We start from the raw sequence: 21,759 nt of genomic DNA on the forward strand, positions 1-21,759 counted from the left end.
CAGTTCTTGATTTTATTCTATTGACAACTTTGCGTACTTACAATCTTATTAGCCACCAGACAGTGGGACATGGATGAGGTCTATCACTGACACGTGAAGTATTTAATGGCTGGAGGACACCAGCCAAAGACCATTAAACTGCTCTCAATGTAATAAAACATCTGAGACTAAGGCTCTGTTTGTCTTGAAGTTACACTGGGCTTTCACGTTAGGAGTTTCTCTATAGGAGTCATGTAGACAGTGGCAGGTCTCTAAGAGACGGGTATGACACAAACCATCGTATCAAATTTGGCTGCGTTATAGCCAAGCATGTAGTGACAGGTACACCTGTTCAAATGTGTGCTGCATTTTTCAATTCACTCTCAGGATGTCGATGTCGATGTCGCTGGTAAGACTGGCATTTATTGTCCACTCCAACTTGCCCTGAGAAAGTGACAGTGAACCTTCTGCTTAACCCATTGCCCACTTTGGCAGCTGTGGTTTGACTGCTGAAATCTGTTATGTACCATCTGACAGTGTATTTGTATCTATACTCGTCCTTCTAACTCTCAATGTTAATCTTAACCAGATCCTCACTGAGCTGTTTCGTTAATTGATGAAGAATCAGCTGCTTTAGCTGCGGGTTTATTCCTCACATTCAGGATTCCAGGAGGGAAACATTCCCTCTCTCAATTCTTTCATGACCGTGGTGCGTCTGCAAACACCATTTGTTTCTGGGACAGTGGGTGGTACGGTACGTTAGATAGTGACTCCTAATGGAATTGCAGGTGAGTAGGCATCAGTTAATGATGCTTGGCTGAGTTAGCGGAGGGACTGGCATCATGTGCCCCAGTAAGAGTTGGCACCTTTAAGACATAACATTGGGCAGGATATTGAAACAACTTTAAAGGAGTGTTTAAGTGAGCTCTAATGTCAATATTCACAAGAGGGCAGCAAATGCCACCTTTCACTATTTTCTGCTGGTGAATTGTATTTTGCCATGTAAAACGGATTCATGTGATATCTTCCTGTTTCAACAATTGTGTGCAGTGAAGGCAACTGAGGTAATACTTGATTCAAAGAATCTCCGATCAAGGCTGATCTGCTAACTCTCAGTTCCACTTTCCTGCCTTTTCCCCTTAACCCAGTCTAAGTCACGGGATTTTGGGTCGGCCCAGCTGGGAGACCCCAGTGGGTTGAGGGGCGAGGGTGTGGGGAGATCGGTTTGGAGAGGCCTGGGGGGGGGGGGGGGGGGAGAGAGGAACAAAGGAGGGATACAAATTTGTGGAGTGGAGGGGAGGGGGTGCCCTCACTGGGCACAGGGGAGCCCCCAAAGGAGGTACCCCCTCCAAATCCTGTCCGACAGCAGCTTATGCTGTCAAAGCTGCTGGGATACCTACCTTGCTTCTGCCTTCTCCCGCAGACTGAAAAATTGTGACAATTTGAGGCCCTTCACTAGCAGTTAATTGTCCATTTAAGGGCCTCAATAGGTCCAAGGGTGGCCAAGCTGCCTGATGTCTTACCCACACCCTATAATACGGGGGACAGGTGGGGGTAAGTGCACCCGCTTTATTTTACATGCCCCCCCTACCCTGCATTCAAATACGCCAGCGGGCTGGGAGGGGGTGGGGCTGTAAAATTTTCCCCTATGTATTCTACACTTCTGGCTGGTGCCTCTGAAAAGTGCTGAATCCCAACTCATTCCTAGGTCCTTTTCTGAATCCCCTCTGCCAGTTCAATCTTATGTAGTGAATACTTGTAAGTTGCATGTAGTATGTTATATCCATCACTGCTGAAGTTAACCTGCTGTTTCTCTGTTCAAATATACACCAGTCTAATTCATTGCGTTAAATCCTTTCTACATCCTACTTCCTACTCCAGCAAATTTGACAAGCTTATACCTAAAGGATAATCTTATCAGTCTGCACTCCACGCTGGAGGGCCTCGCCCAGGGCTGCCTAACTCCACCCCCTATCACACAATGGTCAATGTGAGCCCAAATATATATACTTATAGCATTATCACCTTCTCAACCTGCAGGACATTCATATAGGTTAGAAGCAACAAGAGTCCAAGTACTAACCTCCACGACTGCACGCAACACCTCCACTTCACTTACTTCCCCATATTCTTTTTCATTTTGTTTACAACTTCTGACCCACTGTCACATTTTATTTGTTCGCAAAGCCAGCATTTATTGTCCATCCCTAACTGCCCTTGAGAAGGTGGTGGTGAGCTGCCTTCTTGAACCGCTGCAGTTCATGTGGTGTAGGTACACCCACAGTGCTGTTAGGGAGGGAGTTCCAGGATTTTGACCCAGTGACAGGGAAGGAACGGCGATATATTTCTAAGTCAGGATGGTGAGTGGTTTCCATCGCTTTGTTGATAATTGAGAGTAGACTGATGGGGTGGTAATTGGCCGGGTTAGATTTGTCCTGCTTTTTGTGTACAGGACATACCTGGGCAATTTTCCACATAGCCAGGTAGATGCCAGTGTTGTAGCTGTACTAGAACAGCTTGGCTAGGGGTGTGGCAAGTTCTGGAGCACAAGCCTTCAACTCTATTGCCGGAATATAGTCTTTGCTGTGTCTAGTGCCTTCAGCTGTTTCTTGATATCATGGGGAATTAACTGAATTGGCTGAAGACTGGCATCTGTGATGCTGGGGACCCCCGGAGGAGGCCGAGTTGGATCATCTGTTCGGCATTTCTGGCTGAACATTGTTCACAGAATTTTATTTTAACGGCACAGAAGGAGGCCATTGGGCCCATCGTGTCTGCACCAGCTCTCCAAATGAGCATTATGACCTAGTGCCATTGGCCTGCCTTTTCCCTGTAACCCTGCACATTGTTTCTACTTAAATAATCATCTAATGCCCTCTTGAATGCCTCGATTGAACCTGCCTCTATCACACTTCCAGGCAGTGCAATCCAGACCCGAACCACTCACTGTGTGAAAAAGTTTTTTTTCTCACGTCACATTTGCTTCTTTTGCAAATCACTTTAAATTTGTGCCCTTTCGTTCTCGATCCTTTCATGAGCGGGAACAGCTTCTCCCTATCTACTCTGTCCAGCCCCCTCATGATTTTGAGCATCTCTATCAAATCTCCTCTTAGCCTTCTCCTCTCCAAGAAGAACAGTATCAACCTCTCCCTATCTATCCTCATAGCTTAAGTTTCTCATTCCTGGAACCATTCTCATAAACCTCTTCTGCACTCTCCAATGTGTTCACATCCTTCCTATAGCGTGGCGCCCGGAACTGCACACAATACTCCAGCTGAGGTCTAACGAGTGTCTTATATAATTCAGCATAACCTCCCTGCTCTTGTACTCTATGCCCCTATTAATAAAGCCTAGGATACTATATGCTTTATTAATTGCTCTCTCCACCTGTCCTGCCACCTTCAATGATCTATGCACATATACACCCAAGTCTTTCTGCTCCTGCACCCCCTTCAAAATTGCACCCCTTATTTTCTATTGTCTGTCCATGTTCTTCCTACCAAAATGCATCAAAGCCATCCAGACTTGGAGCGGTGATGTGGGCAAATGCGAAATCATTTATTTTGGCAGGAAGAATAAAAAAAGCTTATTATCTAAATGGTGAGAGATTGAGGAGCTCTGAGATTCAGAGGGATCTGGGTGTCCTAGTGCATGAATCACAAAGGTTAGGAGGTACAGCAGATAATTAGGAAAGCTAATAGAATGTTGTCACTTATTTGGGGGAAAGGGAATTGATTATAAAAGTAGGGAGGTTATGCTTCAGTTGTACAGGGCACTGGTGAGACCACATCTGGAGTATAGTGTACAGTACTGGTCTCCTTATTTAAAGAAAGATGTAAATGCGTTAGAGGCAGTTCAGAGGTTTTCTAGATTAATACCAGGAATGGGTGGGTTGTCTTATGAGCAAAGGCTGGACAGGTTAGGCTTGTATCCACTCGAATTTAAAAGAATAAGAGGCGACTTAATTGAAACCTTTAAGATCCTGAGGGGTCTTGACAGGGTGGATGTGGAGAGGATGTTTCCTCTTGAGGGAGAATCTAGAACTAGGGGGTCACAGTTTAAAAATAAGGGGTCGCTCATTTAAGACAGAGGTGGGGCTAAATTTTTTTCTTTCAGAGGGTTGAGAGTCTTTGAACTCTCTTTCTCAAAAGGCGATGGAAGCAGAGTCTTTGAATACTTTTAAGGCAAAGCTAGGTAGATTCTTGATTAACAAGGGGGTGAAAGGTTATCAGGGGTAGGCAGGAATGTGGGATTGGGGTTACAATCAGGTCAACCATGATCTTATTGAATGGCGAAGCAGGCTCGAGGGGCCGAGTGGCCTACACCTGCTGCTAATTTGTATGCCCGTTTGTTCGTATATAGTTCACTGTTGCAGGGTTAAAATCCTGGCACACCCTCCCGAACAACATTATGGGTGTACCTACACCACATGGACTGCAGTGATTCAAAGCAGCCCACCACCACCACCACAAGGGGCAGTTAAGGATGGGCAAGAAATACTGGTCCAGCCAGTGACACCCACATCATGTGAATGAATAAATAAAGAAAAACTAAGATTTCTCCCTTGCCACATCAACTGTTTGCAATTGGCATCAATAGCAGGCAAAAATCAATAAAGGCTTTATACTTAACATGCAAATTATCTGAAATAGATTCAATGCATGCTGATCCAAAGGCTAACAATTTAAACTTCCTTCTCACAATATGCATTATCATGTCATTTATTTTCAAATTAAAGTCAAAGAATAAACAATTGCACTTATAAAATCAAAACTCACAGGTATAGAGCAGTCAATAGCACAATAGTACAGCACAGAAACAGGCCATTGGGCCCATCTGCTTCGTACTGGTGTTTCTGTTCCACATGAGCCTCCTCCCACCCTGTGTTCACCTCACCCCATCAACATATCCTTCTATTCCTTTCTCCCTCACGTGTTTATCCAGCCTCCCCCTTAAATGCAATTCTGCTATCCACCTCGACTACTCCCTGTGGGAGCGAGTTCCACATTCTCCCACTCTCTGGGTAAAGAAGTTCCTCCTGAATTCCCCATTGGATTTATTACTGACTATCTTATCTATCTCTTGTTTTGGACTCTTTTTTAAACAGTGTTCACACAAAAGGTGTGCTAGGTGCATCCAACCTTTTCAAGTAAACAAAAATGAAAAAAAAAAAAGGGCTTATATAAAAAAAAGTCCTGTCACACGCTTCACAGAAGAGCGGGGAGTTAGTTTAATGTCAGTCTTGGCTCAGCGGGTAGCATAATCGCCTCGAGTCAGAAGGTTGTGGGCTCAAGACCCACTCCAGAGATTTGACTACACAAAATCTAGGCTGACTCTCCAGTACATTACTGCACTGTCAGAGGTGCTGTCTTATGGACGAGATGTTAGGAAGGAGGCCCTGTTTGCTCTCTCAGGTGGACGTAAAAGATCAGAAAGCGCTGTAGTTTCAAAGAAAAGCAAGGGATTTCTGCCCAGTGTCCTGGCACTAATATTTATCCCTCAATCAACATCAGAATAAACATTAGATAAAAACAAAAAGCTAAAAGCTACTGCGGATGCTGGAAATCCAAAACAAAATAAAAACAGAATTACCTGGAAAAACTCAGCAAGTCTGGCAGCATCGGCGGAGAAGAAATCAGTCAACGTTTCGAGCCCTCATGGCCCTTCGGCAGAACTGAAGCATAGTTTCAACAAGGGAGAAATATAAATTGGTTTAAGGTGGGTGGGGGGGAAGAGACACATTGAGGGTGTGGTGTGAGCAGATAATCAAAAGATGTCAGAGACAAAAGGGTCAAAGAGGTGTTGAAGGTGGTGGTCTTTGTCTGAGAAAAGTGCTAATTAAGAATGGAAGACAGGATATTCAAAGTACAGCTCTAGTGGGGGTGGGGTGGAAAGACTAAAGGTTTTAGTTTTAGATTTAAAAATAATGGAAATAGGTGGGGAAAGAAGAATCTATATAAATTATTGAAAAAAAAGGCGGGTGGGGGGGGAAAAGAAACGGGGTGGGGATGGGGGGAGGGGGAGTTTAAGATCTAAAGTTGTTAAATTCAATATTCAGCCCAGAAGGCTGTAAAGTGCCTAGTCGGAAGATGAGGTGCTGTTCCTCCAGTTTGCGTTGGGCTTCACTGGAACAATGCAGCAAGCCAAGGACAGACATGTGGGCAAGAGAACAGGGTGGAGTGTTAAAATGGCAAGCGACAGGGAGGTTTGGGTCTTTCTTGCGGACAGACCGCAGGTGTTCCGCAAAACGGTCGCCCAGTTTGCGTTTGGTCTCTCCAATGTAGAGGAGACCGCATTGGGAGCAACGAATGCAGTAGACTAAGTTAGGGGAAATGCAAGTGAAATGCTGCTTCACTTGAAAGGAGTGTTTGGGCCCTTGGACGGTGAGGAGAGAGGAAGTGAAGGGGCAGGTGTTGCATCTTCTGCGTGGGCATGGGGAGGTGCCGTAAGTGGGGGTTGAGGAGTAGGGGGTGATGGAGGAGTGGACCAGGGTGTCCCGGAGGGAACGATCCCTACGGAATGCCGTCAAGGGGGGTGAAGGGAAGATGTGTTTGGTGGTGGCATCATGCTGGAGTTGGCGGAAATGGCGGAGGATGATCCTTTGAATGCGGAGGCTGGTGGGGTGATAAGTGAGGACAAGGGGGACCCTATCATGTTTCTGGGAAGGAGGAGAAGGCGTGAGGGAGGATGCGCGGGATATGGGCCGGACACGGTTGAGGGCCCTGTCAACGACCGTGGATGGAAAACCTCGGTTAAGGAAGAAGGAGGACATGTCAGAGGAGCTGTTTTTGAAGGTAGCGTCATCAGAACAGATGCGACGGAGGCGAAGGAACTGAGAGAATGGGATGGAGTCTTTACAGGAAGCGGGGTGTGAGGAGCTGTAGTCGAGGTAGCTGTGGGAGTCGGTAGGCTTGTAATGGATATTGGTGGACAGTCTATCATCAGAAATTGAGACAGAGAGGTCAAGGAAGGGAAGAGAAGTGTCAGAGATGGACCATGTGAAGATGATGGAGGGGTGGAGATTGGAAGCAAAATTAATAAATTTTTTCAGGTCCCGACGAGAGCATGAAGCAGCACCGAAGTAATCATCGATGTACCGGAGAAAGAGTTGTGGGAGGGGGCCGGAGTAGGACTGGAACAAGGAATGTTCCACATACCCCATAAAGAGACAGGCATAGCTGGGGCCCATGCGGGTACCCATAGCCACACCTTTTATTTGGAGGAAGTGAGAGGAGTTAAAGGAGAAATTGTTCAGTGTGAGAACAAGTTCAGCCAGACGGAGGAGAGTAGTGGTGGATGGGGATTGTTGGGGCCTCTGTTCAAGGAAGAAGCTAAGGGCCCTCAGACCATCCTGGTGGGGGATGGAGGTGTAGAGGGATTGGACATCCATGGTGAAGAGGAAGCGGTTGGGGCCAGGGAACTGGAAATTGTTGATGTGACGTAAGGTGTCAGAGGAATCACGGATGTAGGTGGGAAGGGACTGGACAAGGGGAGAGAGAATGGAGTCAAGATAACGAGAAATGAGTTCCGTGGGGCAGGAACAGGCTGACACGATCGGTCTGCCAGGACAGTTCTGTTTGTGGATTTTGGGTAGGAGGTAGAAGCGGGCCGTCCGAGGTTGGGCGACTATCAAGTTGGAAGCTGTGGGAGGAAGATCTCCAGAGGAGATGAGGTCAGTGACAGTCCTGGAAACAATGGCTTGATGTTCTGTGGTGGGGTCATGGTCCAGGGAGAGGTAGGAGGAAACGTCTGCGAGTTGACGCTCAGCCTCCGCGAGGTAGAGGTCAATGCGCCAGACAACAACAGTACCACCCTTGTCAGCGGGTTTGATGACAATGTTGGGGTTGGACCTGAGAGAACGGAGTGCAGTGAGTTCAGAGAGAGACAGATTAGAATGGGTGAGAGGAGCAGAGAAATTGAGACGGCTAATGTCACGCCGACAGTTCTCAATGAAAAGATCAAGAGAAGGTAAGAATCCAGAGGGAGGGGTCCAAGTGGAGGGAGAATATTGGAGGTGGGTAAAAGGATCCGTTGAACGGGGAGAGGACTCCTGCCCAAAGAAGTGAGCACGGAGACGAAGACGGCGGAAGAAGAGTTCAGCATCATGCCGAGCCCGAAATTCATTGAGATGAGGGCGTAAGGGTATGAAACTAAGTCCTTTGCTGAGCACTGAACGTTCAGCATCGGAGAGGGGAAGGTCAGGGGGTATAGTGAATACGCGGCTGGGGCTGGGATTGGAAGATGGGGTGAGGACGGAGGGACAAGCAGGGGTGGAGGGTCCCCGATGGGTGTTGGAGTCGATGAGTTGTTGGAGCTTGCGTTCCTTAGCACTTGAGAGAAAGAGAAAAAGTTTCTTGTTGAGGCGACGGATGAGGCGAAGAATAAAATGAAACTGGGGGCACGCGCAGCTTTGAAAAAGGGTGCGGCGGTGCTGCTGGAGGGAGAGGTCGAGTGTGTTCATATGGCGGCGCATGGCACTGAGTGTGGATCTCAGAATGCGACGGGAACAGCAGTCCGAGAAACGTTTTATGTCCCGGAGATACCTGTAATCCTGGGTGGGTTCGAAACAAGAGGGATGGAATTTCAGTTGAAATCCACGTGGGGTGAGTCGGAGACGGAGACAGTCACTGAGAAAGGAGATATGGCTGTGAAAGCGGGTTTTAGTAAACACCTTGTCAAACACCAGGAGAGAAATGGAAAGCAATGAAGGCGAGCAGGGCAGAAGAGACAGTTGGAAATCCTGTCGGAGGACAGAACCATACTTCTTCCAAGAGGGCATTTTTTTGAAGAGAGGTGGCAGTCAATCAAACACAAAGATAAAAACAAAAAGCTAAAAGCTACTGCGGATGCTGGAAATCCAAAACAAAATAAAAACAGAATTACCTGGAAAAACTCAGCAAGTCTGGCAGCATCGGCGGAGAAGAAATCAGTCAACGTTTCGAGCCTTCATGGCCCTTCGGCAGAACTGAAGCATAGTTTCAACAAGGGAGAAATATAAATTGGTTTAAGGTGGGTGGGGGGGAAGAGACACATTGAGGGTGTGGTGTGAGCAGATAATCAAAAGATGTCAGAGACAAAAGGGTCAAAGAGGTGTTGAAGGTGGTGGTCTTTGTCTGAGAAAAGTGCTAATTAAGAATGGAAGACAGGATATTCAAAGTACAGCTCTAGTGGGGGTGGGGTGGAAAGACTAAAGGTTTTAGTTTTAGATTTAAAAATAATGGAAATAATTTATATAGATTCTTCTTTCCCCACCTATTTCCATTATTTTTAAATCTAAAACTAAAACCTTTAGTCTTTCCACCCCACCCCCACTAGAGCTGTACTTTGAATATCCTGTCTTCCATTCTTAATTAGCACTTTTCTCAGACAAAGACCACCACCTTCAACACCTCTTTGACCCTTTTGTCTCTGACATCTTTTGATTATCTGCTCACACCACACCCTCAATGTGTCTCTTCCCCCCCACCCACCTTAAACCAATTTATATTTCTCCCTTGTTGAAACTATGCTTCAGTTCTGCCGAAGGGCCATGAAGGCTCGAAACGTTGACTGATTTCTTCTCCGCCGATGCTGCCAGACTTGCTGAGTTTTTCCAGGTAATTCTGTTTTTATTTTGTTTTGGATTTCCAGCATCCGCAGTAGCTTTTAGCTTTTTGTTTTTATCTTTGTGTTTGATTGACTGCCACCTCTCTTCAAAAAAATGCCCTCTTGGAAGAAGTATGGTTCTGTCCTCCGACAGGATTTCCAACTGTCTCTTCTGCCCTGCTCGCCTTCATTGCTTTCCATTTCTCTCCTGGTGTTTGACAAGGTGTTTACTAAAACCCGCTTTCACAGCCATATCTCCTTTCTCAGTGACTGTCTCCGTCTCCGACTCACCCCACGTGGATTTCAACTGAAATTCCATCCCTCTTGTTTCGAACCCACCCAGGATTACAGGTATCTCCGGGACATAAAACGTTTCTCGGACTGCTGTTCCCGTCGCATTCTGAGATCCACACTCAGTGCCATGCGCCGCCATATGAACACACTCGACCTCTCCCTCCAGCAGCACCGCCGCACCCTTTTTCAAAGCTGCGCGTGCCCCCAGTTTCATTTTATTCTTCGCCTCATCCGTCGCCTCAACAAGAAACTTTTTCTCTTTCTCTCAAGTGCTAAGGAACGCAAGCTCCAACAACTCATCGACTCCAACACCCATCGGGGACCCTCCACCCCTGCTTGTCCCTCCGTCCTCACCCCATCTTCCAATCCCAGCCCCAGCCGCGTATTCACTATACCCCCTGACCTTCCCCTCTCCGATGCTGAACGTTCAGTGCTCAGCAAAGGACTTAGTTTCATACCCTTACGCCCTCATCTCAATGAATTTCGGGCTCGGCATGATGCTGAACTCTTCTTCCGCCGTCTTCGTCTCCGTGCTCACTTCTTTGGGCAGGAGTCCTCTCCCCGTTCAACGGATCCTTTTACCCACCTCCAATATTCTCCCTCCACTTGGACCCCTCCCTCTGGATTCTTACCTTCTCTTGATCTTTTCATTGAGAACTGTCGGCGTGACATTAGCCGTCTCAATTTCTCTGCTCCTCTCACCCATTCTAATCTGTCTCTCTCTGAACTCACTGCACTCCGTTCTCTCAGGTCCAACCCCAACATTGTCATCAAACCCGCTGACAAGGGTGGTACTGTTGTTGTCTGGCGCATTGACCTCTACCTCGCGGAGGCTGAGCGTCAACTCGCAGACGTTTCCTCCTACCTCTCCCTGGACCATGACCCCACCACAGAACATCAAGCCATTGTTTCCAGGACTGTCACTGACCTCATCTCCTCTGGAGATCTTCCTCCCACAGCTTCCAACTTGATAGTCGCCCAACCTCGGACGGCCCGCTTCTACCTCCTACCCAAAATCCACAAACAGAACTGTCCTGGCAGACCGATCGTGTCAGCCTGTTCCTGCCCCACGGAACTCATTTCTCGTTATCTTGACTCCATTCTCTCTCCCCTTGTCCAGTCCCTTCCCACCTACATCCGTGATTCCTCTGACACCTTACGTCACATCAACAATTTCCAGTTCCCTGGCCCCAACCGCTTCCTCTTCACCATGGATGTCCAATCCCTCTACACCTCCATCCCCCACCAGGATGGTCTGAGGGCCCTTAGCTTCTTCCTTGAACAGAGGCCCCAACAATCCCCATCCACCACTACTCTCCTCCGTCTGGCTGAACTTGTTCTCACACTGAACAATTTCTCCTTTAACTCCTCTCACTTCCTCCAAATAAAAGGTGTGGCTATGGGTACCCGCATGGGCCCCAGCTATGCCTGTCTCTTTATGGGGTATGTGGAACATTCCTTGTTCCAGTCCTACTCCGGCCCCCTCCCACAACTCTTTCTCCGGTACATCGATGATTACTTCGGTGCTGCTTCATGCTCTCGTCGGGACCTGAAAAAATTTATTAATTTTGCTTCCAATCTCCACCCCTCCATCATCTTCACATGGTCCATCTCTGACACTTCTCTTCCCTTCCTTGACCTCTCTGTCTCAATTTCTGATGATAGACTGTCCACCAATATCCATTACAAGCCTACCGACTCCCACAGCTACCTCGACTACAGCTCCTCACACCCCGCTTCCTGTAAAGACTCCATCCCATTCTCTCAGTTCCTTCGCCTCCGTCGCATCTGTTCTGATGACGCTACCTTCAAAAACAGCTCCTCTGACATGTCCTCCTTCTTCCTTAACCGAGGTTTTCCATCCACGGTCGTTGACAGGGCCCTCAACCGTGTCCGGCCCATATCCCGCGCATCCTCCCTCACGCCTTCTCCTCCTTCCCAGAAACATGATAGGGTCCCCCTTGTCCTCACTTATCACCCCACCAGCCTCCGCATTCAAAGGATCATCCTCCGCCATTTCCGCCAACTCCAGCATGATGCCACCACCAAACACATCTTCCCTTCACCCCCCTTGACGGCATTCCGTAGGGATCGTTCCCTCCGGGACACCCTGGTCCACTCCTCCATCACCCCCTACTCCTCAACCCCCACTTACGGCACCTCCCCATGCCCACGCAGAAGATGCAACACCTGCCCCTTCACTTCCTCTCTCCTCACCGTCCAAGGGCCCAAACACTCCTTTCAAGTGAAGCAGCATTTCACTTGCATTTCCCCTAACTTAGTCTACTGCATTCGTTGCTCCCAATGCGGTCTCCTCTACATTGGAGAGACCAAACGCAAACTGGGCGACCGTTTTGCGGAACACCTGCGGTCTGTCCGCAAGAAAGACCCAAACCTCCCTGTCGCTTGCCATTTTAACACTCCACCCTGTTCTCTTGCCCACATGTCTGTCCTTGGCTTGCTGCATTGTTCCAGTGAAGCCCAACGCAAACTGGAGGAACAGCACCTCATCTTCCGACTAGGCACTTTACAGCCTTCTGGGCTGAATATTGAATTCAACAACTTTAGATCTTAAACTCCCCCTCCCCCCATCCCCACCCCGTTTCTTTTCCCCCCCCACCCGCCTTTTTTTTCAATAATTTATATAGATTCTTCTTTCCCCACCTATTTCTATTATTTTTAAATCTAAAACTAAAACCTTTAGTCTTTCCACCCCACCCCCACTAGAGCTGTACTTTGAATATCCTGTCTTCCATTCTTAATTAGCACTTTTCTCAGACAAAGACCACCACCTTCAACACCTCTTTGACCCTTTTGTCTCTGACATCTTTTGATTATCTGCTCACACCACACCCTCAATGTGTCTCTTCCCCCCCACCCACCTTAAACCAATTTATATTTCTCCCTTGTTGAAACTATGCTTCAGTTCTGCCGAAGGGCCATGAGGGCTCGAAACGTTGACTGATTTCTTCTCCGCCGATGCTGCCAGACTTGCTGAGTTTTTCCAGGTAATTCTGTTTTTATTTTGTTCAGAATAAACATTGTCTGGTTAATAATATATTTCGGTTTGTGGGATCTTGCTGTTTGCAAAACTGCATGCCTACATTACAACAGTGACTACACTTCACAAGAGTACTTTGTTGGCTGTAAGATGTGGAGGTCAAAACAGGCGCTACAGAAATCCAAGTCTTTCTTTCCCTCTCGAAGATAAATGACTCATGCTAGCCTTATTGTTTCAACTCAGGCTGAAAGAATCACCATTTGGACAAGCTACTGCCAGAATCAGCAATTTCAAATTTTTTTACTGCCTTTCACCCAACAGTACAATCTAAATTGGCTTACAGAAAGGGTCATGTTACCTCTGGCGAGAAGGAGGGGAGAAGTTAAAGGTACAGACATATGGTGAAAGAGTTTAGGAAAAGAGATGCAGGAATGATTGGGCCAAACTGGTTGGGCCACTGCCCCTAGGATGGAAAGCACAGCGTGAACACAGGCTTCAAGAGTGGTGGGTGGTTAAAGTTAAGTTACCATTTTGCTATCAATGCAACACTCTGTTGATTACAAGTGTGACCATTTCATAACCGAAAACTGAAGGCATGAAATGAAAAAAGCAGGCCGCCTTCTTTAACAAATCTGAACGGCAGCCATCGTGTCAGCTCTGGTAGCACTCTCGATTCAACAGTCAGAAGCTTCAAATCCCACTCCAAAGGCCCGAACACATAATCCAGGCCAACATTTCTAAAGGCTGCTGTCTTTCGGATGAGACTTTAAACTGAAGCCAAAAACAAAAAGTGCTAGAAAAACTCAGCAGGTCTGACAGCATCTGCGGAGAGAAAGACACAGTTAACATTTCGAGTCCATACGACTCTTCTTCAGGAAATTAGACCAAAGTTCACCCTTAGGCAGATGCAAAAAGATCTCCTGGCACTATTTCGAAGCGAAACTGACATCCTGGTCAACGTTCATCCCTCAACCAACATCGCTAAAAAAAACACTGGTTAGGTATTTCAGCGCTGTTTCTAGGAGCTTGCTGTGCACAGATTGGTCGCCGCATTTCTTATATTACAAATAGCAACTACACTTCGTAAAGCAAGACATTGGCTGCAAAGTGCCTTTAGGACATCCTGAAGTCACAAAAAGCGCCGTAGAAATGAAAGCCTTTTGTGAACACGGTACCTTTAAAATTGCAAGCACAAACTTCTCACACACATACAGTAATAACTTACGATTTGACTCACTGCTGTGAGAGTTGAAAATTATATACGTATTCTTCAGTCCCCACATCCTACTTTGTCAGATGTGGTATCACACCATATTTAAATCAATAGGTTTCATTCTCAAGAGCTGTAAAAAAAAAAATTGAATGTAAAGCAGGAGAAGCCGTTTAAGAAAAATTGCAAATCAGGAGAAAAGGCAAATTCCAGAATATTGAAAAATTCAGATTCCATATTTAAAAATTAAAGAACTTCCTAAAGAAGATTGTTGTGCCTGTCATGTACACAGTGTTTCAACTGCACCTCACACAACACTTTGCATTGATACATGCATCTTTTAAATTTAAAAAACGTGGAAAATAATCAATGCATAAAAGCATATTTATTTAAATAAAACAAAAAATACATACAGCCAGTCAAAGGGGATTGAGTCAAATTTTGCCCCATGTTAATTCAGCTTTTCCCAATTCTGTTTTTTGTTTTGGAGAGGGAGGGATGGGGAAGAAGGAATCTGAAATGAAGCATTTAAATGGAAATGTTTTACTGCAAAGACACAAAGTCCAACTTGGTGCATTATTATTTGTTTGTAAAAAAAAAAAATTCCACCTTGATGTTCCTCAAGGGATGTCGGTGTTCACCTGGCAGCGACGGAAAAGCCGGTTTAAAGTGGCGAAATAAAGGTTTTAAAGGCCAACTTGCAAGTAGTTCAGACTTATCTTTTGCACTGATGTGCTGGGCTCCCTCGCCATTGAGGGTGGGGTTTATTTGTGGAGCCTCCTCCCCCAGTGAGTTGTTTAATTGTCCACCACCATTCACGACTGGATGTGGCAGGACTGCAGAGCTTAGATCTGATCAGTTGGTTGTGGGGTCACTTAGCTCTGTCCACTGCTTGTTGCTTTCACTGTTTGGCATGCAAGTAGTCCTGTGTTGTAGCTTCACTAGGTTGACACCTCATTTTTAGGTATGCCTGGTGCTGCTCCTGGCATGCCCTCCTGCACTCTTCATTAAACCAGGGTTGATCCCCCGCCTTGATGGTAATAGTAGAGTGGGGTATATGCTGGACCATGAGGTTACAGATTGTGGTTGTGGGTACAATTCTGCTGCTGCTGCTGACCCACAGCACCTCATGGATACCCAGTCTTGAGTTGCTCGATCTATTCGAAACCTATCCCATTTAGCATGGTGGTAGTGCCACACAACACGATGGAGGGTATCCTCAATGTGAAGACGAGACTTCATCTCCACAGTGACTGTGGGGTGGTCACTCCTACCAGTACATGGGCAGATGCATCTGCGACAGGTAGATTGGTGAGGATGAGGCCTAGTAGGTCTGTTCCTCATGTTGGTTCCCTTACTACCTGCTGCAGACCCAGTCTAGCAGCTATGTCCTTCAGGACTCAGCCAGCTCGGTCAGTAGTGGTGCTACCGAGCCACTCTTGGTGATGGACATTGAAGTCCCCCACCCAGAGTACATTCTGTTGCCCTTGCTACTCATTGCTTCCTCCAAGTGGCGTTCAACACGCATGAGTACAGATTCATCAGCTGAGGGAGGGCGGTACGTGGTAATCAGCAGGATGTTTCCTTGCCCATGTTTGACCTGATTCCATGAGACTTCATGGGGTCCGGAGATAATGTTGAGGACTCTCAGGACCACTCCCACCTGTATGCCACTGTGTTTGTCTTGGATTGTAATGGGATATTGGCTGCAAGGTAGGATTTGGTGTGTCTGACTATGTCATGTAGTTCTTGACTAGTCTGTGGGGCAGCTCTCTCCATTTTGGTACAAGTCCCGAGATATTAATGAGGAGGATTTTGCAGGGTCAATCGGGTAGTGTATGCCTCTGCCCTATCCAATGCAGTTGGTCCGGCTGGTTTTATTCTTATTTAGTACAACTGAGTGGCTAAGCCATTTCAGAGGGCAGTTAAGAATCAGCAATGTTGCTGTCACATTTAGATCAGGCATAGCCAATCATGAACCAGATTGGAATTTATGATATTTCATGGTTATTGTTATTGAGAATGATTTACATTTAGTTAAGTAATTGAATTTAAATCCCCCAGTCGCTGTGGTGAGATTTGAACTTGTGTCTCCAGATCATTAGTCTAGGTTACTAATCCAAGAACATTACTACTATGGTACCATTCGTGGTATCATTGTTACAGCTTTTAGTTTAATTAGGTGCCATACAGGTAGATCTGGCCCTGGGAGTGCACAGACACAAGGCTTTGAAGCTGGCAAGTCAAATTGGGAAAGCTGTTAAAAAGGCATATGAGATGTAAGTTTTGTAAATAAAGGCACAGAGTACAAAAAAGGGGACTTATGCCAGAGGACACAGACTAAACATAAATGGCAAAATAACAAGAGGTGAGATGAGGAGGATTTTTTTAATGCAGCAATTTGTTGTGATTAGGAATGCACTTCCTGAGAGGGTATGAAAGCAGATTCAATAGAAAAGGAAATTGGATAAATACTTAAAAGTGAGAATTTGCAAGGCTATGGGGAAAGGGCAGGAAAGTGGGCTCTTTCATAGAGGTGGCACTGGCATGATGGGCTGAATGGCCTCCTTCTGTGACTTTGTCAAAAGCTTTCTGGACATGAATACCTGACATGAATTCATTGTTTGGGGCATTGCAGGAAGCCCAGTCCTGTTTTACCATACTAAAATAAAAGCAAAATACTGCCGATGCTGGAAATCTGAAGTAGAAACAGGGAAATGCTGGAAAAACTCAGCAGGTCTGGCGGCATCCGTGGAGAGAGAAACAGGGTTAACATTTCGAGTCCGTATGACCCTTCTTCAGAATGACTCGAAATGTTAACTTTGTTTCTCTCTCCACAGATGCTGCCAGGTCTGCTGAGTTTTTCCAGCATTTCCTGTTTCTATTCCTGTTTTCAGCAATGGACAATGCTCTGCTTTCAGGAGTGGGAATGCAATGCCCCTCCCCCACAGAGCTTACCTGCAGAGTAACCTTGCCCTGACAAGGAGGGGTATTCACGTCTGTTGTGAGTGCAGTGGAGACCTCCTCTCTTACCCCTCAATTGCATCTAACTGGTGCTACTGGTAGGGGTTATGAGTCAGCATAACAACCTGAACACGGTCTGCTGGATGGAAAGCAGTGGAAGTAACGGGTTGCCTTGAGTGCTACTTGGCGCAGGAGAGAAAAAGACCCATCACCCTGGCTGAGATCAGCGAATTCAGTGGAGACTGGAAATCAGGTCTCCTGTGTTTCATTTGCTCCCAGGTCGTGGTGATGTTGGAAAGACTGCATTTATTACACGCGCATGAGAAGGTGCTGATGGGCCTTCTCTTTGAACCGCTGCAGTCTGTGATGCAGGTGCTTCCAGAATCGTGTCAGGTAGGGAATTGCAGCAGCAATGAAGGAACAGTGAGATATGCTCTAGAACCCTCCAGGCCTACACCAGCTGCTGAGCCATAAAAGTTGCGCCACAGGTTAACAAGGCCATAAAAAAAGCAAACCACGCACTCGGCTTTATTTCAAGAGGGATAGAATTAAAAAGTAGGGAACTTATGTTAAACCTGTATTGAACCTTGGTAAGACCACACATGGAGTACTGTGTGCAGTTCTAGTCACCACATTATAAAAAGGATATAGAGGCACTGGAGAGGGTACAGAGAATATTTACAAGGATGATACCAGAAATGCGTGGGTTTACATAGCAGGAAAGGATTGACAGGCTGGGTCTCTTTTCTCTTGAAAACAGAAGGCAGAGGGTGTTAATTGTATAAATTAAGGTTAAGTGTACACAGGTGGGAGGCACTCATTGAATATTTGCTTAAGCACATATAAAGAGGCAGTTTGTTTTACTCAGAGTATAAATAGGGGAAAGCTGGGACACTGGGTTGTGTGGGAAGAGAGCTATGAGACCGAACATGTCAATAAACTCTCTCAATAAAAAAAAAAGAGACACTTCAACCCGACTGTCTGTCTCTCTTTTGTGGTTACGTCTGTCCCTGGGTGTCCGTGGAGAGGGAGCGTATGGAATCCGCCGGTACGCTTGAGACCTTCCACAATCAGTGAGCGCCGTAGGGGCTGGACTGCACTATTACTCCCTATAATGACATTATAATTTAAGTTTCCTTCCAGATTTTTGTTTTAGTTTCAGTGCCCCTTTAAGGAGTGGTTAATTAGTTAATTTTGTTTATTTGTTAACAGATGCTGAACAGAATATAAAGAGACACTTATGAACACTGGTCGTGGGTTGTAGAGTTAGGAGCTATACATTTGTAATGATTCACTTTGTGAATAAATCTAAAACTGAGTAAAGATTGACTTCTGGTGTCCTCCTTTGCCAACTGGCTGTCAGAAGTTTAACAGAGGGTGACCTAATAGAGGTCTATAAAATTCTGAAGGGTTTTGATTGAGTTGATACAGAGAGGATGTTTCCTCTTGTGGGGAAGAGCAGAACTAGAGGCCGTCAATATAAGATAGTCACCAAGAAATCCAATCGGGAATTCAGAAGAAACTTTTTTACCCAGAGAGTGGTGAGAATGTGGAACTCACTACCACAGGGAGTGGTTGAAGTGAATAGTATATATGTATTTAAGGGGAAACTAGACAAGCATATGAGGGAGAAGGGAATGCAGGGTAACGATGAGAGATTTAGATGAGAAAAGGTGGGAGGAAGCTCGAGTGGAGCATAAACACTGGCATGGGCTGAATGGCTTGTTTCTGTGCCAAATATCCTATGTAACACTGATCATGTGGATGTCATAACAGCAAGTTACCTAAAAGAGAAATACTTCTTAACAATTCACAATGGATCTAACTGATACTCTGCCACTTCCCATCAATTTATGTCAAGCTTGAAGAGAGAATGTATTTATGGGCAGACCTTTCCCCCTGTTGTGACGCCTGGCGGGAAGCGCTTTGTGCTCCCTGTGTGGGCGGGGAGGATTCCCTAAGCTGAGAGTGCGCTTTTTCGCACATACGCACGAAAGAGCGCACATCTCCCTGAGGCTAAGTGCAGCCTCAGGGAGATCGGCACCAAATTCAAAAATGTTAAATATAGAAAAATAAAATTCCCCTGACAAGTGCCCTCATGTGATACTGTCAAAGATTTAAAAACCTACATGAAACCTCATCCCGCCCGTGTTCCACCCAACGTCAGCCCGTGTCATTTTACGCGTCAGCGAGCGGGTCCCACCCCCCACACGCTGACTGGGAAATCCTGCCCCATATCAATTAATTTTAAAATATATGTAAATCTTACAGTTAGAGGTCGTCCGTGAAACATACATTGATGCGGCTTCTGCTGGTGGCAAAACAATGTTTCAGTTATTTTCGTAATGAAGGTGAAACTTTATCCATCTGTTGTTGAGTTATTATTTAGCCCTTGTTCTCAATTTAGTCTCCCAGTATCAGACAAAACGTGGCTAAGAGGGTCAACATGACCCTGGTTGCTGGACCTAATTAGGATGCAGTTCATAAATTGGCCACAAGGTGGAACAATAGAGAGACTCATGGTGACTCTCCAGATAGGAAGTTTACAATCCCAAACCCTTGGGCAGCCAATCTGTGGTGCTAATAGTCCATATTTGAAAATGCATTTGCACTTTGTGAGAAGCGCTCTTTAAAGTTCCACCAATTTGTCTCCCCTGCTCTCCTGAAGTCACTGATTCCTGCTGGGGCTGAGTTTCAGAGGCACTGCCCATACCCGCATCCATATGCTTACGTGTCGAGCAGTTGGTTTACTATGGGGAACATCACTTCTGAATCCAATCCTGCTCTCACTGAATGGCTGCATGTTTTTCAGTAAAAATCACTGAACAGAAATCAGGATCACAAAGCCCTGACTACGTTTCCCTCTCCTTACCTCTACATACCAACTGTCAGTGCTTTGCACAGGATCAGGAGGAGGCCATTTAGCTCCTCTATCCTGACCCACCATTCAATTAGTTCATGGATCTGCACCCCAATTCCATTTAACCACTTTAGTTTCATATTCCTTGATACCCTTAACTCACAAAAATCTATCGATCTTAGCCTTCAAAGCTCCCCAGCATCCATAGTGTTTTGGGGGAGAGAGTTCCAGATTTCCACTCCCCTTTGTGTGAAGAGGTGCTTCCTGACATCACCCCTGAACAGCCTGGCTCGAATTTTAAAGTTCTGCCCCTTTGTTCTTAATTTCCCCACCAGAACACAAGAACTAAGAGCAGGAGTAGGCCATTTGGCCCCTTGAGCCTGCTCCACCATTCAATAAGATCATGGCTGATTTGATTGTGGTCTTAACTCCACTTTTCTCCCTGCCCTCCATAACCCTTGACATCTTTGTCAATCAAAAATCTGTCTAACTAGTTTCTCCATATGTACCCTATTGAATCTTTTTTATCATCTTAAGTACGCCAATTAGATCACTCCTCGATCTTCTAAATTTAAAGGAATACCAGCCAAGTCTAAGCAACCTTTCCTTATAATTTAATCTGTGGTATATTTTATATATATTGGATCTATGCAGAGATGACACTAGTTTCTAAGTGTGCAGGAACTTTATTTAGAGTTTTACACAATGCTTTAAAATGTCTACACCATTCTCCCAGCTCAGCTTCTAGGAGCTTCTGTGGTGTCTGTTTACATTTGTTCTGAGTCCACACCCAGGCTTAACCAATCAAGCGCAGTGAGCATCGATCAGTTACCAGATTCTCATTGTCAAACACAGAGCAATTGAACACTGCATAATCTGCATTTCAACTCCTTCAAGGCCTGTATATATTTGCTGTGGCGCGGTGTCCAGAACTGAACGGAGTTACACCAGAAGGGGTCTAACCAGAGTTCTCTACAACTGAAGCGTAACCCTTCTACTCCTTTCTATTCCAGCCCGCTTTAGATAAAGGCAAACATTCCATTGTCTTTTTATATCAGTGCACTTGCTTTTCGTGATTTGTACATGAACACCTAAATCCTTTTGTTCCTTCAGTTTCTGGTTTATCGCCATTTAGAAAATGCTTCCCTTCCTGAAGATACTGACTCCTTGCTGGGGTACAGTTTTGTGGGTACTGACAATCCTCTGGCCCCTTGCCCAAGTAGTCATTCTTTATATGGAGGTTAATTAATCAAGGCAGGACAAACATCCTGACACAGGAGGAGAAAAACAAAATGAAGAAGAAAATCTAATCACATCAACAAAGTTGCAGTTTAAGAAGAACTGATGTTGTGTCAAGTTGTGAAAGTAGGGCTTATTTTGTGAGACCAAAGCAAAATGCTACAGATGCTGGACATCTGAAATCAAAACAGAAAACGCTGGAAATACTGTGGTAGTATCTGTGGAGGGAGAAACAGTTCATGTTTCAGGTCAGTGACTGATTCAAGATTTAGCAGTTCTTAATGCCAGTAAATGGCTGGGAAAGGGGGAGAAGGGAAGGGAAATGCGGCAGGATGGTGAGGGAGGTGGGGAGGAGAATGAAGAGGAAAGTCTTTGATAGAGCAAAGGGGTAAGTGTGATTAAATGACAAAAGGGACGATGATGCAAGGCAAAGGGAGATTGCAGTGGGACAAGTAAAGAGATGGAAGATGTGTTGAGAGGACGTGTAAATGACAGCAGCAGACCATTTATTTTGTGGGGACAGCTCCATGATTGTAACATATTCCCTGTCTTCTAATGCCCTGGACCATCCAAAGTTGAGAGGCTAATGGATAATCTGTGTTGTGAGACGTTGTGTGTAGTTCAGTA

This window comes from Cetorhinus maximus, chromosome X (genome assembly GCF_964194155.1).
Source record: "Cetorhinus maximus chromosome X, sCetMax3.hap1.1, whole genome shotgun sequence".
Taxonomy (NCBI): domain Eukaryota; kingdom Metazoa; phylum Chordata; class Chondrichthyes; order Lamniformes; family Cetorhinidae; genus Cetorhinus; species Cetorhinus maximus.